This window comes from Bombina bombina, chromosome 8, assembly GCF_027579735.1.
Source record: "Bombina bombina isolate aBomBom1 chromosome 8, aBomBom1.pri, whole genome shotgun sequence".
Taxonomy (NCBI): Eukaryota; Metazoa; Chordata; class Amphibia; order Anura; family Bombinatoridae; genus Bombina; species Bombina bombina.
The window spans coordinates 44969945-44996013 of NC_069506.1; the positions used below are offsets into that span (position 1 = coordinate 44969945).

Genomic DNA, 26069 nt, shown 5'->3' on the forward strand with positions numbered 1-26069 from the left:
GGAGATGAAAGACCAATTTTCATTACACAATATTCGAGTCAGTATACCCAGGTTTGTGATATTGTTAAAAAATATCTACCCCTCATATATGGAGATGATGCTCTTAAACCTGTAATAGGGAAAGGTTGCAGATTTGTATATAAGAAGGGCAAATCAATAGCCAACATTTTGTCCCCCAGTGAGTTAAGAAACAAAGAAAAAAAACCAGGGAGTGCTTGGTTACAATCAAATGGTACCTTTAAATGTGGGAGTAAAAGATGCAGAGCCTGTGGGTATATTAAGGTGACAAAAACCTGTACATCATACACAACAGGAATTTAATACAATGTAAAAGGGTGTATAAAGTGTTCCACAGATCATTTTATATATCTAGTGGAATGTAAAGAGCACAAAAAACAATACATTGGAATGACAACAAGGGATGTAAGAACTCGTATTCAAGAGCACATCTCTTATATTGAAAATGATGTTTCATGTTCAGCCCTAGCAGTCCATTTTATTGAAGAACACGATCAGAATCTAAAATCCTTTAGTTGGTCTGCTATTGAACACATATGCAGACCCCATAGAGGGGTGATAGGCTTAAAATCATTAAAAAACAGGAGGCCTATTGGATATTTGTCTTTAAAACCCTAGTTCCTGAAGGATTTAATTCTGAACATGACATAATAAACTACTGGGTATAATGTCTGTTCTAAGGAATTACTAAGAGTATAATACTAGTTTAAATATCTACCCATGTATATTCAATTTTTCTTTACCTCAGCTGTATAAATCTGTCTATAAACCAACTTATGAGATTGAAATGTATTGTAAATTCAAATTGACTTTATATTGTATAATGGTATCGAAATCGCCTAATCTCTAACTTAGTGTATAATGTGCATACCCCGAATTTGTATCAGATTCCACACTAAGAGAATGTATTGTCATAATTATGACTGAAAAAAATGGATTCTGCTTATATATATATATATATATATATATATATATATATATATATATATATATTTTCTCTCTATAATGCATCTATAAATGTTTATTAGATTGAACAATATAGCATATTCATATTGCCTTTTCCCCATTAGTGACCGATATTTGGTCAAAATGAAATTTATCATAAGTCCTCTTATAACAAGCATATATAAAGAATTTTGTACTTTTAAACTATGCACCTGTCATATCAATATGTATTGGAAACGTTCTGAATATAGGGTCACATAAAGATCCTTCAGCTATTGACCATGCCTACAAACTTATGATTGGTGTAAAAGCTGTGGGAGTGTACCTGCAAACAGGTGTTAAGTCTCAGGTAGGAGAGGTTCCGGTATGGTCTATGATTAAGGCGGTCATGTTCTGCCGAAACGCGTAAGACCGAACCACTCATTAGCTTCCATGGATCTGTGTGTGTTTCATCTATCCGTATCGTGGAAAAGCTTGTTTTTACCCGCAGATGTCTAAAATAAAGAAGAATTTCTTTTAAACTTGACTGGGATCTCTTTTTTTTTTCTTGTACGCTGTGAGTCATATTGCAAACAGGGAGGAGTTTGCTATTGGATCCCATACTACTCGAGAGTGGCCGAAAGGAAAATGTGCAGCACAGAAGTAGGAACAGCAAAGTGATTACCCGGAAGAGCAGCATCCGCGAAAGTGGAAGTGAGAGAAGGCGGAGGAGCTGGTTCACCACCAGGTAAGACCCGAAAACCTTAAGGAGGGTACTCGCACTGAAGTTGTAAGGCGAGCAGAGGCTACCGCAACAGGAGCGGGGTGAGTGAACTATATGCCTTTAAAGCTATAAGCGTATACCGCCGAATCACTGAATCTGCTAGGGTTTATCAGCTGTGGATAAAGACTGTGGGCACTAATCCTATACATTGCTGTCTTTATTAGGAGAGATATACTTGGACTTTACTTTACACTTTTTCCTTAATAGTATATAATATTGACTAATATATAAAATAAATATCAGTCAATATTATTAAATATACTATTATCTACCTTATTTCACATTGTTTCCTCTATATATTTCAGCGATAGCATCTCTTTGTTATTCAGTAATAACTATATAACACCCATTGTGGTTCATTTTAATTTTAACCTGACCCACGCTTAGCAGCGCTGTCACTTTATTTCTGTTTAAGTTCTTTGTGTGGGATTTGACACACACATTTATGGGAGTGCAAGGACAGCTGAATTTGAAGGTTGCCTGGTGATATTTATATTGCATTTGGCTAGTTTATTTGAGTGTCGGTGAGTTATGTGACTGTTGTTTCCATTTTTTTTTTTAAAAAGCTGGTTGTCTCCTTCTATCACCTATACGTATAATAAATACATAGACATATGTAAATGTCTGTTTGTGTATTGAAACATAGATCGGGAGGACAAAAACGGTAGCCTTATATACTTACCTCTAGCGTGTTGGGGAGCTGCGCAAAGTACAGCAGGTCACAGTGTCTGCACTAAAGAACCTTTACTGCAGGCCCTGGGATCCGCCACGCTAAGCCTTCTATTAGCAAGAAGGGTCGTGATTAGCACGGCTCTCCAGCACACTAGAAGTATTTTAACCTCTACATGTAATTTAAAGAAAACAAATTAATTTAGTTGGCGCGTTCATTCGGATATTCCTTTTGTGGAAACTTAACAAATATTCGTTTTGTCATTACAAATTTGCATTCATAATGAAACGAATGCACATGACTAGTGTTGTTTGTGCTTATTTTATTTTTGTTCTCTAAAAAGAAAAAAAATGTTAGCAAAAAAGCCAGATTTATCTTAAATTCCCCTGTTTCGGATACATCAAAGAAAAATATATTGTTAATAACCCTTTAATTTAACAGTGAGTGGAAATAAAAACTATTTACATCAGTGCAAGAATCATTTTCATTTTTTGAAATTTGCAGTTAAATTTATCATGTCTGCTTTCTCCCATGCTTTGATAAAATTGTAGTGTTGGCGTCATTATTGTAGTTTTCATTCACCTCCTGTTTCTCAACCTCCTAACCTTTTAGATTATAAATTCCCACGGGAATAGGGCCCTTAATTCCTCCCGTATATGTTTGTCTCTTACAAGTTTTATATCATTGTTTTATTTAAATGAATTGTACCCATCGACAGCGCTGCAGAATATTTTGGCGTTTCATAAATAAAGTATCATAATAATATTAATTGACGGTAGCCCGTCACATAAATGTACAGCGGTTTAGAACTGCTTCCAAGAAGTAGCTTATTGCCAGGAAAAAAGATTTGGCCTGTTGCATTTTATAACACAAAAAAGAATAACTTTATCCAATTTACTAAATAACGATGCAATTATTTAGACTTATTTAAGCTTCATATTTAATGTTGGTAAAGAGTGTATGGTCTATATTCACTTTATTTAAAGGGGCATAAAACTACTTGGCACAATTAAAGTAGCATTTTTACTACTTGCAATACTATCTATGCTATTTTTTTCATCCTGTGCCCGCAGCTCTCTTTAAAGGGACAGTAAAGTCAAAATTAAACTTTCATGATTCAGATAGAGCATGCAATTTTAAACAGATTTGTAATTTACTTCTATTATCTAATTTTGTTTTGTTCTCTTGGTATCTTTTGTTGTAGAGTATACTTTAGGGTAGGCTCAGATGCTGCTGATTGGTGGCTGCACATATACCCAATGTTATTGGCTCACCTAATGCATTAACTATCTCCAAGTAATGCATTGCTGCTCCTTCAACAAAGGATTCCAAGAGAATGAAGCAAATTAAATAACAGAATTACATTGGAAAATTGTTTAAAATGTTATGCTCTGTCTGAATCATGAATGAAAAATGTTGAGTTTTATGTCCCTTAAAAGACCACCTCTTGTCTCAGTGCTTTTTATTATCTTTAACTGCTAGACAATACTAGTTCTTGTGTGCCATATAGATAACATTGTGCTCACTCCCACAGAGTTCTCATTAATGGGAGTTCATTAATTTGCTTTATGCAAAGGAGATACATTACTTTACAATATAGTGCTCAGTAAAATAAGGGCACAACCTGTAGGACAGTAATTATGCAGGGGGATTAGTAGCCCCTCCTCCCCCCTAGTTGGGTTGCCACCTCGGCCATGTTTTCCTGGACCCTTATGAGTTACACATACTGCAGGGTGTGCAGGGAGAAACATGAATAGTGCTGCCCAGGATCACTATTTGTGTGCTATTCAGGGGTGCAAATAGGGGTCAAGTCCAGCGAGAACGCAGGGGAACTGAGTTCCTGCACTATTTTTGCAGGAGGAACTAGGTTCCCTCTGGACAGAGAACAGGAACACTTCAGTAAACACTGCTGCTGGGAGGAGCTGGAGCACAGTCTAGTTAAAGGTATAGTGAGATGCTCTAGTAATGGGCAGTAACACTTCCTACAATACACTAAATTAAAGCCTGTCAGCCGTCCTATAGTGTTATCACTCTGCAATGTGTGGAACTCATGGTGCTTACATTTATGTGTGGCTTGTTTGGGGTTATTTAGCTCCCCTAGTAGAAATAGGACTATTGCACCTTAAGTGGGTTAGCCTCTGTGACATAGGATGAGTCTCAGGCCCAAAGGCAACCAGTCAACCTCTCATTGGATTTAATTTGCTTTCATTAACCAAAGTGTATAGATTATATACATATAAATACAGTGTGTGTGTGTGTGTGTGTGTGTATTTGTTTGTGTGTGTGTGTATAAAACAATATTAATTGTGAGGAGGGGGTGGAAGTCTTGGTGAGTTCCCACACTTTTTTTTGTAGGACTTGACCCCTGGGTGCAATTCATGTTCACCTCTGCTCCCCTTGCAGCATGTATAACTAATAAATGTCCAGGAAAACATGGCTGAGGTGGCCACCCTACCCCCTAGGAGATGCCACTGTAGTGTAAACCAAACTATAGTCAGCACTCTCACAGATTATAGTTTAGAAGATTGATATTTTTACATGATAATGTACTGATACCCAGCTGATGGACCACACATGATGGTACTTTCTCTTAACAAACACCATTACGCAAAATATGCTCTCTATACGTACCACCCACTGTTAAATGCCATCTCTGTCTTGTGTTCCCACAGGTCAATTTATAGAGCCAACCCTGCTTGTAATAAAACTTATCAAGAATGAAACAACTGTTCAGCTTTAAAGTCCATTCTTTCATTGTGAAGATAGTGAGGTGCAACAGAATGTACAGTATATACTATTTAGAAGTAAATATATTAAGGTTACATGAATAGAGTATGTCATAAATCTAATAAAAAAACCCACACATGGTTTTGTTAAACCCCTTCATTAATATCAGACCCCACTATACCTGCTGTGATGTCAACAATTAAATACACTTTGACTGAAAAAGTAAAGCACCTGGAAGTGATCCAATAAGTTGGATGAGTTCCGCAATTACTTAAATTTAATTGTAGGTCTCAAGAATCCACATGTCAGCAACGCTTCATCCCTGTAGAGAGGGGCGAAGAGAGCAGCTGATCACTAAATAATAAAAAACCTGGGTCACTGGGCTCTCAAACAATCACCTGATCTGGCAACAGAGTGTGTATCGAAAAGGACACTTACATTTTTTTTAACGCCAGTTGCTGCTGATTTTCCTATGTTATAAATTCAAAGACGAGTCAGAGATCCTCACATTGTATAAAGTTAAAAGTTTAGTACTTTATTTCATCAAAGTTTAAAATCACAATCAACACGAATTGGGGAAGGGTTGAAACACCTAACAGAAAAGCTTACGCGTTTAGGCCGTAGCCTTATTCATAGCTCAATGTGGGGATACACAAATGTGCAATTTAAAAGATTTTCCTATGTGCCAAACATTTTTTTTGTTTGTTTTATACAAGCTAATTTATTCAAAACAAAACTTTTCATCAGGGTTTAGCAACCTTTGACAATAGTGCTTTGAACAACCTGAGGAAGGCTTTTTTGATGGTGTGTGGAATGCTGCTTGGATTGGGGCCCATGGAAGTAACACTACAGTTCATGCCATTTCTCTACACAACTTGTGTTTCCACACTGCTCACCACAATTCTACTTGGCTGTCAAGTATTATGTCAGCCAGGCCTAGCACTGTCCTCCTCATTACTATTTAGTAGCAAAAAAAATACTGCAGCAGCACTTCTCTATTCAAAATATTTATTGCAAAAAATTTGGCTTGACAAACATAACAAAAACATTTTGAGTTTTACCCCTTAGTCATGTTGTGTATATAACCCCCCTACTAAACCAAAATGAAAGAAATAGAGAGGAATAATATAAATAAGCAAAATGACACACAGGGGCCGTGTTTCTGGCGAGCCTGCAGGCTCGCCAGAAACACCAGTTATGAAGCAGCGGTCTATGTATACAGTCCACTTGATGAATGGAGAATACTTTACCGGGTGAGACTTGCTGGTTGCACACTGCTTAAAAAAACCATCCACTAGCTTTATTCCAGATGGTAATACATTTAAATCATCAAGTAACCACAGTGGGTTTTAGAAATAGAGAACAACATGGAGGAAAACATCCCTAAAGCAGTTCAGCATCGTGAAGTAACCCATCGCTAGATCCAGTAATGAGTGGTATAAAGAAACTCACTCATCGCTCTCTCGTGGGAAGTAGCTGGATTCAACGCGAGGATAAAGTTCCAGTAGGTAATCGTAACAAAGTCCATAACCGTGCAACTCTTCACTCAACCGGTATGAAGCGATGGCTAATCCAACTTGGCATTCTGTACGTGCTCTGTACACTCTAGCATCCGGAATCAGTTCACTTTACTCTGTGTGTCAGGTGACTAGTCCGTGGCCAACTAAAAACAAGACCGGCTGTGAGGCAAAGAACGTCCTCCTGATGTATGTATAACTCCGCCTCGGCACAAAGTTCACAGCTAATACCTCGTCAAAAAAAGTTATCCCAAAAGCAGCAGTCATGGGCACAGTCACAGCAGCTATTGCTTGTTATCCAACACTCATATAGTGGAAAGTGATTCGTAATCCCAAGGGCTATAGGCTTCCAGTTTAGGAGTAGAAACCCCACTGTCCACTGGGAAAATGCAAGAAATAAAAAGTTCCAACAGGGAAGGCTTTAAATGTCGAAAAATAGCTTTATTCCATTTAAAACATCAGGACATATGATCCTATGATTACGGTCTGGTAGACCGAAACTGTTCAGACTATGTACTGCCATGAATTTTATCCATATGTCCTGATGTTTTAAATGGAATAAAGCTATTTTTGACATTTAAGGGCTTCCCTGTTGGAATTTTTTATTTCTTGCAACCCCCCTACTGTTTGTGATAATCTGGCACAAAAACATGTCTCTTTAATGTCCCTCTACACGTTTCATCTGCTTTTGGGCAGCCCAGATGGGCAATACTACATGTTAAACCAAAGGGTTACTTTTAAAGGGCCATAATACCCAAATGTTTAAACACTTGAAAGTGATGCAGTATAGCTGTAAAAAGCAGACTAGAAAATATCACCTGAACATCTCTATGTAAAAAAGAAAGATATTTTACCTCAAAAGTTCCTCAGTAGCCACATCCAATTGTAAATGACTTCTAAGCAACAAATCAGTATGTCTGTCCCGGGACAGCTGAAGGAGTGAGCTTACATGCACTCTCATCTTCTTTCCCTATTCATTTTAAGGAAGTTTACAATGAAATCTCATGAGAGTTAAGTGAAATCTCATGAGATCACAGTAAAAGAGTTCATGACCTCAGCACTGTTGATGCTGATTGGCTGCTGTTCATTTCTTCATTTTTTATTTTATTTTTTTAACCTGCAGCTGAGCAACAGCTGAGTATAACTTTTTACACAGAACTTACTCTGCTGAGCTGAGGAGATTGTGAGGTAAAATATCTTCCTTTTTTTACATAGAGATGCTCAGGTGATATTTTCCTGTCAGCTTTTTACAGTTATACTGCATCAGTTTCAAGTGATTTAGCATATGAGTATTATGTCACTTTAAGTTATTTTTCGCAAGAAGGTCCAAGTCCACACAAAGACCCAATTTGGGTTTTTGTTTTGCGCATAATACTTTAAGAGATACAGCACAGCTAGAGGATTCCACCTTAGCCAGTGAGCGTTGTATGGATTAATGGTTTACGTGGTTAGGTTTTACCCTGGGGATCAGCTGGTATTTTTGCTGCGGGTCAAGAGCTATCGTTTGGGAATGCTGTTATTTACAAATGTGAATATTACATATGGAAACTAAATAAGTGGTGCTGAACTAGCGTCTAACATTGTTATATAAACATTCTGATAGTAAATCCTAGGATTTTGGACTAGTGGTGATTACAGGAATCTATAAAAGGTTTACATATATAAGAGAAAATTGTTCATGAAAGAGATTAAATATATTAAAGGGACAGTCTAGTCCAAAATAAACTTTCATGATTCAGATAGGGCATGTAATTTTTTTTTTTTTTTAAACTTTTATTTATATCCAGCAATGTATACAGAGAAGAGGCAAAAAAATAAGAAACCATGTCTTGCGCCACGCAGGGCTTATACAGAAAGATAAAGAAAACATGAAGTCAGACCTAAAAAAAAATAATTGACAGGATTATCCGTATTTCAGATAAATGAGTTATATACTCTGCTGGTTTTTTTCCCTTTTTTTTTTTTTGAAACTTTAGACCAATACCCTCAGTCGTCATGACCTCCATGACGTCATCTATATTTACATAACAAGAACAAACTGACTAGAAGAAGAAAAAAAAAAAAAAAAAAACCCCAGAAGAAGGGAGAAAATATCAATTACACTCTACCCCCCCTCTCCGACTACCAAATGCCAAGGAGGACTATTTCTGAGTTTTTAAATGGAAAAATCAAGTAATCAATTTCCCTTTCATGAAATGTTTTAATAAAGGCTGCCCATTTATTAAAGAAATGTTTTATATCTGATTCCTTGTCAATGTTTGTGTCTTTCTGTTCTAGTACGCATTGTTTTTTTAAGTAGTTCTTAACTTCGGTAATAGTCGGCAATGTTTTCATTTTCCATTTTTTACAGATTAAATATCTAGATGCTAAGATAGAGAGATTTACTAACTTTTCGTTCCTCTGGTAACTATTTTCTGTATTCAGACATAATATGATTCGGTATAGTGATAGAGTAATTGTCTCGATTTTCAAGACAGCTCTAAGCCAGTACTCTAACTTGTTCCAGAACCGTCTAATTTTAGGACATTTCCAAAACATATGTACCAAATCTGCCGCAAGACAAGAGCATTTTGGACATTTATTAAATTGTTGATTGTGCACTCTGAGGCCTTTCTCCGGGGTGAAATAGGCCCCGTGAAGGAGCTTAAGATGTGCCTCTCGCCAGGTGGCTGACAGGGTGGTGGATGATACTTTGTTAATTGATAACTGAAGAGTTTTTGGTTCTATGTTACTCTGGGGTATTAGAGAGGACCATATCACTGCCATCTTGTCCAGAGTAGAAGCACCCTGATTAGCGCTGAGTATACGATAGCACGGGGTAATAGATGTGTGTCCGTTTTTAACTAAAGTTAACCAGCTTTCCAGTTTACCTAGCGCCCAAGACCAGCCCACCTCTTTGGTTAATTCGGCAATATAATGTCTTATTTGCAGATATGCAAAGAAATCTCTATTAAGAAGATTAAATTCATTCTTCAATTCTTCAAAGGTTTTAGTATATTTTCTATCACTGTCAATTAATTGAGATAATCTGACAAGGCCGTTATTATGCCATCGATTAAAGACTGCTGAATTTATACCTGCTTGGAACTGTGGATTCCCTGTCAAAGGAAAATAATTTGAAACCATGGTGTTTATTGCCAAGGCTTTGGTTGTTTTCCACCAAGCCTTGATTGGGTTATATATGGTTTTAAGTTTCTTGATCTCTGCTGGGAGCTTCTTTGGTTGGCAGTGGATCATGGTTGATGGAAGGTATGGTTCGCAGACATTCCTTTCTAACTCATTGTTAAGGATATAATTCTTAGTGAAGATCCAGTCCGTAATTATTCGTGCTAGGAAGCTAAGGTTATAGAATCTAATATTGGGTGATGCTAAGCCTCCAAGATCCCTTGGTGCAGTAAGTTTGGCAAGGGATATCTTAGATCTTCTCCCTTGCCATAAAAATTGTCTAAGCATGGTATTAAAGAAGCGAATGTCTTTCTCTGATAAGATTAGCGGGACGTTCTGCAGAATGTAGAGAATTTTAGGAAGAAGAATCATTTTGAATAACTCTGATCGGCCAGATATGGATAGAGGCAGATGTTGCCAATTTTTTAATTTCTCCTTAAAGGTAGTTAATATGGGCGTAATATTAAGTTTATATAGGTCTTTTAAATCAATTGGTATATGGATCCCGAGATATTTAAAGGATTCATGAACCACCCTAAATGGAGTGTCTAGAATGGAACTATTATTTCTCCTCAGCCAGAGAATCTCAGACTTTGTTTTATTTACTTTGTACCCTGAAAATAGACCGAAGTGATCGGTTATTTGGAGAAGTTTTGGTATATTAAGCTTTGTATTGGAGAGATAGATTAAAAGATCATCTGCATATAGTCCCATTTTTATTTCATAGTTCCGAATTTTTATGCCTTCCAAAGATGCTCTTATCATAATGGCCAGGGGTTCAATGGCTATATCGAAGAGAAGCGGAGAGAGAGGGCATCCCTGGCGCGTCCCCCTACCCATTATAATAGGAGGAGAATTGATATTATTTATTATTAATCTCGTATGGGATTGTTTATGTAGATTTTCTAGGAAATTAGAGAAATTTCCTGTAATCCCAAATTTTGATAAAGATGTTATTATATGGTTAAAAATAACCGAGTCAAACGCCTTTTCTGCGTCGATTGACAGGATAGCTAAATCAGGGGTGCCCTCTCTCTCCACCTCAGAGGAGGAGGGATTCTGAGTATAGTCTAAAGTGACAAGAAGTTCTCTAATTTTTGCAGCCGAGTTTCGGTTATTAAGAAAGCCAGCTTGGTCCGGATGGATTATTTTTGTTAAGATATTCTGTAGTCTGATTGCTAAGATAGATGTCATGATTTTGTAATCAGAATTTAAGAGGGCAATGGGTCTATATGACTCTTTTTGAGATGGATCTTTCCCTTCTTTTAAAATCAGGGTCGTAAATGAGGAGGAGAAGGAAGGTGAGGCCGATTTGCCGTTAATGTACATCTCGTTAAAGAGATTGCTCAGGTAAGGTGTTATTTGGGCTGATAGAATTTTGAAGAATTCATTTGGAAGTCCATCCGGACCTGCTGCCTTATTAAGGGAAAGATTAGAGATTACTTCCTCTATCTCTTCTATTAGAATGGGAGAGTTAAGACTGGATGTCTCTTCGTCCGAGGCTGAAGGATGGGAGATTTTACTCCAGAATTCTGATGCTTTCACAGCATCATAGCCTCTGCATGTATATATGTCACGAAAGTATTCTATAAATATACCCGCTATATCTTCTGGGTTCGTTACCTGTTTTCCATTATGAGTTAGTTTTTCTATCAGTGGTTTTTTCCTTCATTTTTAACTAATTTGGCTAGCATTTTTCCAGATTTATTACCAAATCTATAAAGTTTAGCTTGAAACCTAAGTTCTCTGTGGGTTTCTTGGGTCATTGCAAAAGTGTCTCTAATGCTTTTGGCACGAATATATTTCGCCCAGTTTAAAGGAGTTTTTTCAAGTAGAAAACAGTTATATGAGTTGATCAGGGAATTATTCATCTCCCTCTCTCTTAACTTTACCTTTTTGGATAGGATGGCAGAATAAGCGATAATTTCTCCTCTAAGAACTGCTTTCGCAGTCTCCCAGAATATATCGGGGCGCTGTATATATTCTTTGTTAAAATTAACATATTCGGTAAATTTATCCCTCAACCATTTTTTAAATTTTAGGTCTGTAGTTAGGTGATAAGGAAAAAAGAATCGTGAGGTATTCGTATTAAATTGATCAGAGTAAAGTTCAAGAGTAATGGGTCCGTGGTCAGATAGGAGGATTGGCATTAATCCTGCTTTTACTTTTGTTATTGCAATACGTTCATCAATTAGGAATAAATCAATCCTGGAAAGGGTTTTGTGAGCTTTTGAAAGGCAGGTGTAGTCTTGGGCGCCAGGGTTCTGGACTCTCCAGATGTCACATAATGCTAGGTTGTGCTTAAGTTTATTGAATATTTTGGAGTCTAGATTATCTTTTTTTTGTTTTAACTGTTTGACATTGTTTCTAAATCTGTCTAGGGGACAATGTGGTGCCATATTGAAGTCGCCTCCTAGGATCAAATGTCCTTCAGAGGTTAATAAGAGTTTTGACTGGATTAGATTCCAGAACTCTGGGTCGGAGGTATTTGGTCCGTATATGTTACATATTGTATAAGTTATCTGTGCGTTCCTCAGCTTTACCATTATGTATCTCCCCCCGGGGTCAGCCTCAGAGTGCAATATCTCTACTTTGGCTTTTTTTCCAATCAGTATGGCCACACCCTTCTTTTTTCCAGCACTCGGTGCTGCAAGGACCTCTTTGACCCATTGCGCCTTTAGTTTTAGAGATTCTTCTGAATTTAGGTGGGTTTCTTGTAAGAGACCGATATCGGTTTGAGCCTTCCGCAGATGTGTAAGTATCGCCTTTCGTTTAATGGGAGTTGAGATGCCTCCCACATTCCATGATACTATTTTTAATTTATTAATCCCTTGTGTCATCTAGATTGTGGAGAGGGGGGGGAGAGGTCGAGATAAAGGGAAGAGGAAGAAAGAAAAAAGAGAAAAAAAAAAAAAAAAAAAAAAAAAAAAAGGGAGCGCATACATACAATAGACAAAGACCACCCTATCCCAAGGGGGTTCTCTAATCACAAGGCCTAATTTCTCAATGTGTGGCGAAGTCATTTTTTAGTGAGGTTGTGGGTTCATAGTTTTGAAAAAATTTTCAGCCAACTGGGCATCTTCAAATATATGTGTTGTATTGTTAACTATAAGTCTGAGTTTAGAGGGATAAATTATAGTGGCATGGTGACCATCCTGTATGAATTTGGTACAGATTGGGGCTAACTCTCTTCTCTTGGAAGCTGTATATGCAGAGAAATCTTGGAAAATTAAAATTTTGGCATTTTCTATGTAGATGGGCTGGTTTTTCCGGAAATATTGTAATATCATATTTTTGTCCTGAAAGTTAAGTAGTCTTGCAATAACCGGTCTAGGACGATTGCCGTTTTTGTTATCTGAACGGGGGGTGCCTAACCTATGGGCTCTCTCCACCAAAATTGAATGATAGGTTGGAGGAATTTTAAGGGCCTTTGTAAGTGTGTCTGAAATAAAGCAACATAAATCGTCAAATTGTTTGTCTTCTGGAAGACCAATTATCCGGATGTTATTTCTTCTGGAGCGGTTTTCCAGATCCTCCAGCCTATCATAAACTTTTTGAGTATTATTGTTTAAACTTTCTAATTTAGAGCTATGCCCTAATGTTAGGTCTTCTAGATCTGATACTCGCTGCTCCATTTCTTGCAGCCTGCTGGAGAATTGTCTAATCTCTTGGGTGAGTGAGGAAATGTCCTGCCTAATCTCTGCCCTAAGGACATCAAATTTAGGTGTAAGTGCTTCTGTGATGCTTGCAACCAGACTCTGTGGGGTAGAGAGTTCCGGCATCGCTATTGTATGGGCTAAGGTTGATTGTGCTTCAGTGGTAGAGTCCTGGGTATTTTTAGGTTTCCTGTCCCTTTGTCTAGCTGCCATATTTGGAGAGGGTGTCTTAGATGCAATAGATACAAATTTATCCATAAGCCACGTGTCTAATTGTGATAGTGAGAGGGGAGGGTGATGGTGAAGGGCCCTTCCAAAAAAGTGGAGGGGGAAAGCCAAGGGGATTGAGTGAGGGTGTGTTCTTATATGAGATTGATCCAGAGAAGTGACAGAGTGTGAGGGCGCAGTGAGGTGAGGAATAGTGGGAGTAAGTTGTGTTATAAGAGACAATATTTGTGATCAAGGGTATTAAGTGAGAAAGTGAGGTGTCGTGTATTTAAGCTAGTTTAAGGTGGCTAATGTGAGGTTCTGTACAGAATCAATTTAGTCTTATTACCGAAATAAGTGATAGGGTGTTAGTGCAGGTGACATTGGGGTGTTTATGATTGTGGCAGAATAGCAGTTTTGTGCGATTAGTGAAGGTTACAAATAATAGGATTCTACAATGTGCTTTGTCCCTAGTGTTATAGCCAAAGCAGACAATTACATAATTCTTTGATCTGGGAGTAGGGGGATTTTAGGCAGATGCTCAGTTCCTCTCTTCTTCAGAAGATAGGGGGTTTCTAATCTGCTAAGGAATAGCAGTATAGGTTGGTCACTCTCTATATGAGTTGATTCTAGATGTCAGCACTAGATTATTTTAACAAGTACTCTGGTTATAGATTTCTTATAGAAATAGTCAGGTTTTCTGTGTGTTTAAACTTTATAATTTTAAATCCAGGTGAAAAGACCAGGGATTTTCATTTAACCCACAAGTAATATAAGAGACATTATAACAAATGTTTTTTAAACAGTAGCATTTCTGTGGTAAGATTTGAAATTTTGCTTTACAAACAGTAGTCTAATGGGTAGTAGTATTGTATGGGTAGCCAAGGTAGGTAATAGTTATTCGCTCTCTTAGTGATAACAGAGCCTATGAGCAGTTTTTGGAGAGGAAAGCGTTTAGAGAGTTGTGCTCATAATGTGTGAGATAAACAGAAGAAGTGGAGACAGTGTGGTATGGTCTTAGAGTGATGTACTGATCCTATCTAAGGAGTATAATTTTACTTGTATATTTCTATATGCACCCATATCATTAATTGGTAGTAGTATAGGGCTAATAAAATATTGGCCAAGCAGCTTTTAAAAGGCCTATATAGTGCTGGGGTAATAATTACTAGTTTGTAGGTATAGGTGTGGCCTCTTTATTAGTAATAATAGGCCAGTGTTGCTGGGTAGAACTCAGGCTCAACATACAATTAAGATCCTATATAGTGACAATCTGGTAATGTAGTCATGTTGTTCATAGGGATTTATAAAAAGATCTAGAGCTATAGCCTTAAGTTATAATAGAGAAACAGCAAAATTATAATACTCTTATAAGATTATAAGTGCAGTATCAGCATAGTTATATTAGAGCATTTCTCAAAGTGATTTCTCTTTCTTTTTCTTTTTCTCTCCTTTTCTATGTTTAAGAAGCACTGAGAGAGACGGGAGTCATACAGATTATGTCCATATATCTAAGTTCTGCACATTTTTTAACAGATATAATAAAGTCCCAGGTTGAATTCTTGGTAATTTGCGGTTCAGTGTTTTTTTCCCCTTTGTTTTCTTCCCTTCTTTTGTGATTCCCTTCCCTTACTTTTGCCCAAAGTCTTGTCAAAGAGGGTGTTAACAGCCGGCCTTAGGGTATTAGCCTGATTAGGAAGGTTTTTTTTCTCCCTTTCCTTTTTCTTCCCCTTCTCCCTTTCTTTAGAGAGTACAGAGCCAATACAGTTCAAGCAAGTGCAATAATGGCAGTTTACTTGTAATAAATAATTAACATGCAGAGAGGTTGTATTCGGGAAACAAACAAAAGCAAGAGGACATGAGAATGAGTCAATTTGATACTTTACCGGCCCCTGGCCAAAGATAAGGGATGTCCGTGGAGATTTCTTTGAGAGACCGGTCTCCCCCTACACGCAGCACCGGTGGGAGGGGGAGCACTCAGTCGGGAGAGATAGGAAGGAAATTCCACAGACCAGTCCGGAGAGCCTGCAGGAGGAATCACCGCGGTTCAGACAGGACCAGCAGCGCAGCAGATGGACGTGACCCGGGCCCCTCACGCAGCACCGGTGGGAGGGGACGTCCGGGCCAATGGGGAGCAGCGCCCCGTGGATCCCTGCGCCTTCTCACCGTCCCGTCGTCAGGGACGCCGCGGCTCGGTGCATCCGGTGTGCCGCACTCGCCCAAGGTCCTCCAGGCGGCCAGGAGCTCCCCCCTCAGAACCAGGTAAAAGTGCCGGAGCAAAAGGAAAAGGTGTACCAGGGATCAGTGCCGGGATACGCTGTTAGGTTCAGCTCCACTGTCACAGATTGTTAAGGGATAAGAGTAGATTAAAGTCCCAGGAGGCTGAGGTCTCCGGTGTTAAGCCTGTCTTGTTTTATGTTTAGGCAGGTGAGGGCATTCTGCATTTAAAGCTGGTAGGGCTTTATACGTGCATCACTGTTAGAAAAGAGGTAGTTTGGACAATAACGGCGTTAGGTCTGGACAGCAGGTAGAAAGTCGTCCTCTTTATTTTTGTCCTCCTTCCCAGCTTTCTGCCAATATATGGCAATTTTAATTAAATCTCTGCTGGAGAATGGTAGGAGAGATTAGGACCTTGTATGGCTGCTACGTGCAGCAAAGTGCAATGGAGTGGCACCAAAGGGGATTCCGGCAGCGGTGGTTCTGGCTAATGCAAGCCGCCCAGGGTCCCAGGGCTTGGGCGCAGAGTTCCCGCCAGTGAGCTTGCAGGAGAGGTGAGCCGGAGCAGGTGTCTCACATGATCATTCACCTGGGCTCCTCCTCCGGAAGTCCTCAGGGCATGTAATTTTAAACAACTTTTCAATTTACTTTTATCACCCATTTTGCTTTGTTCTCTCTTCTATTTTTAGTTGAAAGCTAAACCTAGGAGGTTCATATGCTAATTTCTCACACCTTGAAGGCCGCCTCTTATATGAATGCATTTTGACATTTTTTCACCACTAGAGGGTGTTAATTTATGTGTCTCATATAGATAACACTGTGCGCATGCACATGGAGTTACCTAGGAGTCAGCACTGATTGGCTAAAATGCAAGTCTGTCAAAAGAACTGAAATAAGGAGGCAGTCTGTAGAGGCTTAGATATAAGGTAATCACAGAGGTAAAACGTGTATTAATATAACTGTGTTGGTTATGCAAATGTAAGGAATGGGTAATAAAGGGATTATCTATCTTTTAAAACAATATAAATTATGGTGTAGACTGTCCCTTTAACTCTGTCTTTAGTGAGCAGTATCACCTTCTCATTCATTTTAAAGATACAATTTGTTTTTTAGAGAAATTATTTTAAATTTAAAGGCAGCAAACTACTAAACATTAATTATGTTTATATTTATAGTAAAACTATTTTCTTTTAATGCATACTACTGTTATATATAATATCAATTAAGGTTTGTGTCCATGGCATTTCAGGAGTTATTAGGCTGTGTAACATGAGGTTTTACAAAGCAACAATATTAAATAATGATACTGTTTAACTGTTTATTGGAATCTGGTATACAGCCATAAAGAATGTTTAAAGGGACACTAAACCCAATTTTTTTTATTTAATAATTCAGATAGAGCACGCAATTTTAAGCAACTTTCAAATTTACTCCTATTGCCAATTTTTCTTGGCTCTCTTGGTATCTTTATTTAAAAAGCAAGAATGTAAGCTTAGTTGCCGGCCCATTTTTGGTTCAGCTCCTAGGTTGTGCTTGCGGATTGGTGGCTAAATGTAGCCACCAATCAGCAAGTGCTATCCAGAGTGCTGAATCAAAAAAACGCTCCTTAGCTTAGATTCCTGCGTTTCAAATAAAGATGCAAAGTGAATGAAGAAAAATTGATAATAGGAGTAAATTAGAAAGTTGATTAAAATTGCAAGCTCTATCTGAATCATTAAAGAAAAATGTGGGTTTAGTGTCCCTTTGAAGGGATATGAAACCTAATATTTTTCTTTCATGATTTAGGGAGAGTATGCAATTTTCTAATTTAATCAACTTTCTTATTTGCTTCTATTATCCATTGCTCTTCCTTCTCTTGGTATCTTTAGTTGAAAATCACAGACCTAAGCTCAGGAGTGTGCATGTGTCCGGAGCACTATATGGCAACAGTTTTGCAAGAATGGTATCCATTTGTGAGAACACTATTTCCTGCCATGTAGTGCTCCTGACACCAACCTTAGCGTTGCTCTGGAACACAAAACTAAATAGCGCTGGAACATTTGGCACTTTTGGAGAACTTTTTAGCAATCGGGGGGCTCCTACCAACTTCCACCCCAGCGACGGGGCTTCCCGTTACGTGCGGTGACATCACGCGCAATGATGTGATGACGTCACCGCGCAACTTTATTTAAAATTTACAATAGAAAGTATAGAGAAAGGGGCATGCTGCTTAGAAGGCTGTATCTCAGGCATCTAAGCAGCTACATACCCCCAAGACCACAGTTGGAAAGGTAATCGCCTAACCTTTCCAACAGTTTAAGTCTTGGGGATCTAGGGGGGGGGGTCAACATTTTTTTTAAATGGTAAAAAACAGAAAAAAATGAAATCCAGCTTATGGTATATGATCAGGTGCTAGACTGGGAAGGGATGTATATATGTGTATTTCTCTTGTTAAGTGTAGTCAGTCCACGGGTCATCCATTACTTATGAAATATATCTCTTCCTAACAGGAAGCTGCAAGAGGATCACCCAAGCAGAGCTGCTATATAGCTCCTCCCCTCACATGTCATATTCAGTCATTCTCTTGCAGCCTAACTAAAGATAGGTCGCTGTGAGAGGTCTGTGGTGTTTTTTAACTTAGTTTATTTCTTCAATCAAAAGTTTGTTATTTTAAATGGCACCAGAGTGTGCTGTTTGTTCTCAGGCAGCATTAGAAGAAGAATCTGCCTGCGTTTTCTATGATCTTAGCAGACGTAACTAAGATCCACTGGCTGTTCTCATCTGAGGAGTGAGGTAACTTCAGAAAAGGGGAATAGCATGCAGGGCCCCCCTGCAAACGAGGTATGTGCAGTAAATTATTTTTCTGAGGAATCGAATTGACTGAGAAAATACTGCTGATACCAATGTAACGTAAGTTCAGCCTTAAATGCAGTGATAGCGACTGGTATTAGGCTGATGAGTGTGTGTACACTGAATGTATTTTTCTAAGGAATGGAATTGACTCTGAAAATACTGTTAATACTGAAATAATGTATGAGCCTTAACTGCAGTAAAAGCGACTGGTAGCAGGCTTATTAATAACACTTCATAACTTTTAAAATGTATGTTCAAAACGTTTAATGGCATGTTAATCGTTTTTTGTGAGGTACTTGGTGATAAACTTATTGGGGCATGATTTTTACCACATGGCCATCTTTGTTTTCTGCATAGAAACAGTTATCTGAGCTTCCCCACTGTTTTAATATGAGTGGGAGGGGCCTATTTTAGCGCTTTTTTGCGCAGTAAAAATTCAGTCACAATCTGTCTACTTCATCCTCCATGATCCAGATCGTCTCTAGAGAGCTCAGAGGTCTTCAAAATTCATTTTGAGGGAGGTAATCAGTCACAGCAGACCTGTGACAGTGTGTTTTGACTGTGTTAAAAACGTTAATGATTAAATTGTTATCCGTTTTTGGGTATTAAGGGGTTAATCATCCATTTGCTGGTGGGTGCAATCCTTTGCTAACTTAATACATTTACTGTGAAAAATTGGTTGCTATAACTATTTTGGTTCATTGTTATTTCAACTGTGACAGCTTTTTGTGCTTCTTAAAGGCACAGTAGCGTTTTTTATATTGCTTGTAAATTTATTTAGAAAAGTATTTCCAAGCTTGCTAGTCTCATTGCTAGTCTGTTTAAACATGTCTGACTCAGATGAATCTCTTTGTTCACTATGTTTAAAGGCCAATGTGGAGCCCAATAGAAATTTGTGTACTAATTGCATTGATGTTACTTTAAATAAAAGTCAATCTTTACATGTAAAGAAATTATCACCAGACAACGAGGGGGAAGTTATGCCGACTAACTCTCCTCACGTGTCAGTACCTTCGCCTCCCGCTCAGGAGGTGCGTGATTTTGTGGTGCCAAGTACATCAGGGAGGCCCTTACAAATCACTTTGCAAGACATGGCTACTGTTATGACAGAAGTATTATCTAAATTGCCAGAATTAAGAGGCAAGCGCGATAGCTCTGGGTTAAGGACAGAGCGCGCGGATGAGGTGAGAGCCATGTCAGATACTGCGTCACAGTTTGCAGAACATGAAGACGGAGAGCTTCATTCTGTGGGTGACGGATTTGATCCAGGGAGACTGGATTCAGAGATTTCTAATTTTAAATTTAAGCTTGAGAACCTCCGCATATTGCTAGGGGAGGTATTAGCGGCTCTGAATGATTGTAACACGGTTGCAATTCCAGAAAAATTATGTAGGTTGGATAGATGCTATGCGGTACCGGTGTGTACTGACGTGTTTCCTATACCTAAAAGGCTTACAGAGATTATTAGCAAGGAGTGGGATAGACCTGGTGTGCCTTTTTCCCCTCCTCCCATATTTAGGAAAATGTTTCCTATAGACGCCACCACACGAGACTTATGGCAGACGGTCCCTAAGGTGGAGGGAGCAGTTTCCACTTTAGCTAAGCGTACCACTATCCCGGTGGAGGATAGTTGTGCCTTTTCAGGTCCAATGGATAAGAAATTAGAGGGTTACCTTAAGAAAATGTTTGTTCAACAAGGTTTTATCTTACAGCCCCTTGCATGCATTGCGCCTGTCACTGCTGCGGCGGCATTCTGGTTTGAGTCTCTGGAAGAGGCCATTCGCACAGCTCCATTGGATGAAATTATGAACAAGCTTAAAGCACTTAAGCTAGCTAACGCATTTGTTTCTGATGCCGTCGTACATTTAACCAAACTTACGGCTAAGAACTCCGGATTCGCCATCCAAGCGCGCAGAGCGCTATGGCTTAAATCCTGGTCAGCTGACGTGACTTCTAAATCTAAATTGCTTAATATTCCTTTCAAAGGGCAGACATTATTCGGGCCCGGCTTTAAAGAAATTATAGCTGACATTACGGGAGGTAAGGGCCATGTTCTACCTCAGGACAGGGCCAAATCAAAGGCCAAACAGTCTAATTTTCGTGCCTTTCGTAACTTCAAGGCAGGAGCAGCATCAACTTCCTCCGCTCCAAAACAGGAAGGAGCTGTTGCTCGTTACAGACAGGGCTGGAAAGTTAACCAGTCCTGGAACAAGGGCAAGCAGGCCAAGAAACCTGCTGCTGCCCCTAAGACAGCATGAAGAGAGGGCCCCCTATCCGGAAACGGATCTAGTGGGGGGCAGACTTTCTCTCTTCACCCAGGCTTGGGCAAGAGATGTCCAGGATCCCTGGGCGTTGGAGATCATATCTCAGGGATATCTCCTGGACTTCAAAACTTCTCCTCCATGAGGGAGATTTCATCTTTCAAGGTTATCAGCAAACCAAATAAAGAAAGAGGCGTTTCTACGCTGTGTACAAAACCTCTTACTAATGGGGGTGATCCACCCAGTTCCGCGGACGGAACACGGGCAGGGATTCTATTCAAATCTATTTGTGGATCCCAAGAAAGAGGGAACCTTCAGACCAATCTTGGACTTAAAAATCCTAAACAAATTCCTAAGAGTTCCATCATTCAAAATGGAAACTATTCGAACCATCCTTCCCATGATCCAAGAGGGTCAGTACATGACCACAGTGGACTTAAAGGATGCCTACCTTCACATACCGATTCACAAGGATCATTATCGGTACCTAAGATTTGCTTTCCTAGACAGGCATTACCAGTTTGTAGCTCTTCCCTTCAGGATTAGCTACGGCTCCAAGAATCTTTACAAAAGTTCTGGGCTCACTTCTGGCGGTACTAAGACCGCGAGGCATAGCGGTGACTCCGTACCTAGACGACATTCTGATACAAGCGTCAAGTTTTCAAACCGCCAAGTCTCATACAGAGATAGTCCTGGCATTTCTGAGGTCGCATGGGTGGAAGGTGAACGTGGAAAAGAGTTCTCTATTACCACTTACAAGGGTTCCCTTTCTAGGGACTCTTATAGATTCTGTAGAGATGAAAATTTACCTGACGGAGGCCAGGTTATCAAAACTTCTAAATGCTTGCCGTGTCCTTCATTCCATTCCACACCCGTCAGTAGCTCAGTGCATGGAAGTAATCGGCTTAATGGTAGCGGCAATGGACATAGTACCATTTGCGCGCCTGCATCTCAGACTGCTGCAATTGTGCATGCTAAGTCAGTGGAATGGGGATTACTCAGATTTGTCCCCCCTGCTAAATCTGGATCAAGAGACCAGAGATTCTCTTCTATGGTGGCTTTCTCGGCCACATCTGTCCAAGGGGATGACCTTTCGCAGGCCAGATTGGACGATTGTAACAACAGATGCCAGCCTTCTAGGCTGGGGCGCAGTCTGGAACTCCCTGAAGGCTCAGGGACTATGGACTCAGGAGGAGAAACTCCTCCCAATAAATATTCTGGAATTAAGAGCATTATTCAATGCTCTCCTAGCTTGGCCTCAATTAGCAACTCTGAGGTTCATCAGATTTCAGTCGGACAACATCACGACTGTGGCTTACATCAACCATCAAGGGGGAATCAGAAGTCTCCTAACGATGTTGGAAGTCTCAAAGATAATTCGCTGGGCAGAGTCTCACTCTTGCCACCTGTCAGCTATTTACATCCCAGGCGTGGAGAAGTGGGAGGCGGATTTTCTAAGTCGCCAGACTTTTCATCCGGGGGAGTGGGAACTTCATCCGGAGGTCTTTGCTCAACTGATTCATCGTTGGGGCAAACCAGATCTGGATCTCATGGCATCTCGCCAGAACGCCAAGCTTCCTTGTTATGGATCCAGGTTCAGGGACCCGGGAGCGGTGCTGATAGATGCTCTGACAGCCCCTTGGGTCTTCAACATGGCTTATGTGTTTCCACCATTTCCGATGCTTCCTCGTTTGATTGCCAAGATCAAACAGGAGAGAGCTTCGGTGATTCTGATAGCGCCTGCGTGGACACGCAGGACCTGGTATGCAGACCTAGTGGACATGTCGTCCTGCCCACTGTGGTCTCTGCCTCTGAGACAGGACCTTCTAATTCAGGGTCCTTTCAACCATCCAAATCTAATTTCTCTGAGGCTGACTGCATGGAGATTGAACGCTTGATTCTATCAAAGCGTGGCTTCTCGGAGTCGGTTATTGATACCTTAATACAGGCTAGGAAGCCTGTTACCAGAAGAATTTACCATAAGATATGGCGTAAATATTTATATTGGTGCGAATCCAAGAGTTACTCATGGAGTAAGGTTAGGATTCCTATGATATTGTCTTTTCTACAAGAGGGTTTGGAAAAGGGCTTATCTGCTAGTTCGTTAAAGGGACAGATTTCTGCTCTGTCTATTCTTCTACACAAACGTCTGGCAGAAGTTCCAGACGTTCAGGCTTTTGTCAGGCTTTAGCTAGGATTAAGCCTGTGTTTAAGACTGTTGCTCCGCCGTGGAGCTTAAACTTAGTTCTTGACGTTCCATTTGAACCCCTTCATTCCATTGATATCAAGCTGTTATCCTGGAAGGTTCTGTTTTTGATGGCTATTTCCTCGGCTCGAAGAGTCTCTGAGCTATCTGCCTTACATTGTGATTCTCCTTATCTGATTTTTCATTCAGACAAGGTAGTTCTGCGTACTAAACCTGGGTTCTTACCTAAGGTAGTTTCTAACAGGAATATCAATCAAGAGATTGTTGTTCCATCACTGTGTCCTAAACCTTCTTCAAAGAAGGAACGACTTTTGCATAATCTGGACATAGTCCGTGCCCTGAAGTTCTATTTGCAGGCAACTAAAGATTTTCGTCAAACTTCTTCCCTGTTTGTCGTTTACTCTGGACAGAGAAGAGGTCAAAAGGCTTCGGCTACCTCTCTCTCTTTTTGGCTTCGTAGCATAATACGTTTAGCCTATGAGACTGCTGGACAGCAGCCTCCTGAAAGGATTACAGCTCATTCTACTAGAGCTGTGGCTTCCACTTGGGCCTTTAAAAATGAGGCCTCTGTTGAACAGATTTGCAGGGCTGCAACTTGGTCTTCACTTCACACTTTTTCAAAATTTTACAAATTTGACACTTTTGCTTCTTCGGAGGCTATTTTTGGGAGAAAGGTGCTTCAGGCAGTGGTTCCTTCTGTTTAAGGTTCCTGCCTTGTCCCTCCCTTCATTCGTGTACTTTAGCTTTGGTATTGGTATTCCATAAGTAATGGATGACCCATGGACTGACTACACTTAACAAGAGAAAACATAATTTATGCTTACCTGATAAATTTATTTCTCTTGTAGTGTAGTCAGTCCACGGCCCACCCTGTCTTTAAGGCAGATCTAAATTTTAATTAAACTCCAGTCACCACTGCACCCTATGGTTTCTCCTTTCTCGTCTGGTTTTGGTCGAATGACTGAATATGACATGTGAGGGGAGGAGCTATGTAGCAGCTCTGCTTGGGTGATCCTCTTGCAGCTTCCTGTTAGGAAGAGATATATTCCATAAGTAATGGATGACCCGTGGACTGACTACACTACAAGAGAAATAAATTTATCAGGTAAGCATAAATTATGTTTTGTATGTGTGTATGTGTGTTTGTATGTATTTGTGCAGTGTTTGTAACTAATATTTCAATAGAAATAGAAACCATACTATAAAAGCAAGTAAAGAACTCCACTACCTGAGTGGAGGTTTGGCGCACCATTGGCTTAGCGTTTGAGCAATAGACTACATTAATTTTTTAAGGTCATCCACATAATAGTCTATTATGTGAGGGGTTTAGCACACTTATGCTATCCGGCATGCAGATGTTAGTGTGCTCTAGAATTTTGCTTGAGTATTAAAATATTACTTTAAACTTGTAATATGAGTAGAAACAAATAGAAGCGCTATTGATTGATTTTAGCGCACAACAGCGATAACATTTTTGTGCTTCACTTGTAATATTGCCCATAGTTTTTTAGGAAAGGCATTGCAAAAATGACATTCTCTAATAAATCAGAGCCTGTTTTGCATTTGAGTGTCTGTTTAATTTATTTTCTGATTTTTGAGAACTTATTCTTAATGGGACATAAAACCCAAACATTTTCTTTCAATATTCAGAGAGAGCATACCCCTTTAAACAGCTTTCCATTTTACTTATATTATCTAATTTGCTTTGTTCTCTTTGTATTCTTTGTTGAAAAGTATACCTAGGTAGGCTCAGGCGCAGCAATGCATTACTGGGAGCCAGCTGCTGTTTGGTGAATGCCTCTTGTGATTGGTTCACCTGATCTGATCAGCTAGTTCCCATAATTGCATTGCTGCTCCTTCAACATTGGATACCAAGAGAATAAAGCAAATTCGATAATAGAAGTAAATTGGAAAGTTGTTTACAATCATATGCTGTATCTGAATCATGAAAGAAAAATATTGGGTTTTATGTCCCTTTAACCCTTCCAGTCTTCTAATATAATAATAATTATAATTATTATAATTATTATAATTAATTATAATTATTATATATAATATTCTAATATAGATGAGTTTAGACTCTGTGGATCAGTCAGTAAAGTCTCCGGGCTTTAACTCAAATAAGCTGAGCTATGTTTACCATTATTTATTAGACACATCTGCCATGAAACAATATGCCCATTATCCTCAGCATATTTCAGTTATGTAACAGTACGCTAGAAGTGAACTTTTAACATTTCCTGAATTCTTTGCTGTAAACGTTTTTTCACACACCACTCATTCTCAAATGATTTCAACAAAAAGGAAACCATTTTTAAAGCTATGTTTTAGATTAAGAATATTAAGAGCCGGATTACAAGTGGAGCGCTGTTTAATGCTCCCGCTCAAGCGTTAACTCTTCTAGAAGTAAGCTTTTTTGCTTACCTCATATCTTTGAGCCCTTATAACTATTTTGTGCAATAACTTTTTTCTAATAATTCTTATTAGATAGTGTTATTAGGAGTGTACCTGTACTTTGTAATGTATTACTTTACTTTTAATTACTTTAATGATGCTCCAAATAAGAATAAGTTCTGGTCCACCAATCATTGATAGACTAGTGCAGCGGGAATAATTGATTTAGGACAAATCCTTTGTAATGAATATTCTGAAAAATTAGTTTTTAGAATATTTGTTTGCAGCACTGGACGCTATGTGGGGCACGCAACGATTGGATGAAGCTGGATTCGTCCTCTAACAGCTAAAAGGAGTATGAGATGTGGGCGGAGCAACGGTGTGATGTTTACCCTCACAAAATGGTAAATATTTTACAAATAAAGCATCTTAACCCTTTAAGGACACAGCTTTCTGTTTGCTCAATTGTTTTATGACGGAAAAATTCCGTC

The 26069-nt window shown here is 39.2% G+C and overlaps 1 protein-coding gene across 1 annotated transcript in view; it reads right to left on the minus strand.

Annotated features, from left to right (window-relative positions):
* Positions 1 to 26069, minus strand: part of LOC128637982 (glutamate receptor U1-like) — a 134779-nt gene that overhangs the window by 105992 nt on the left and 2718 nt on the right. The window lies entirely within an intron of this gene.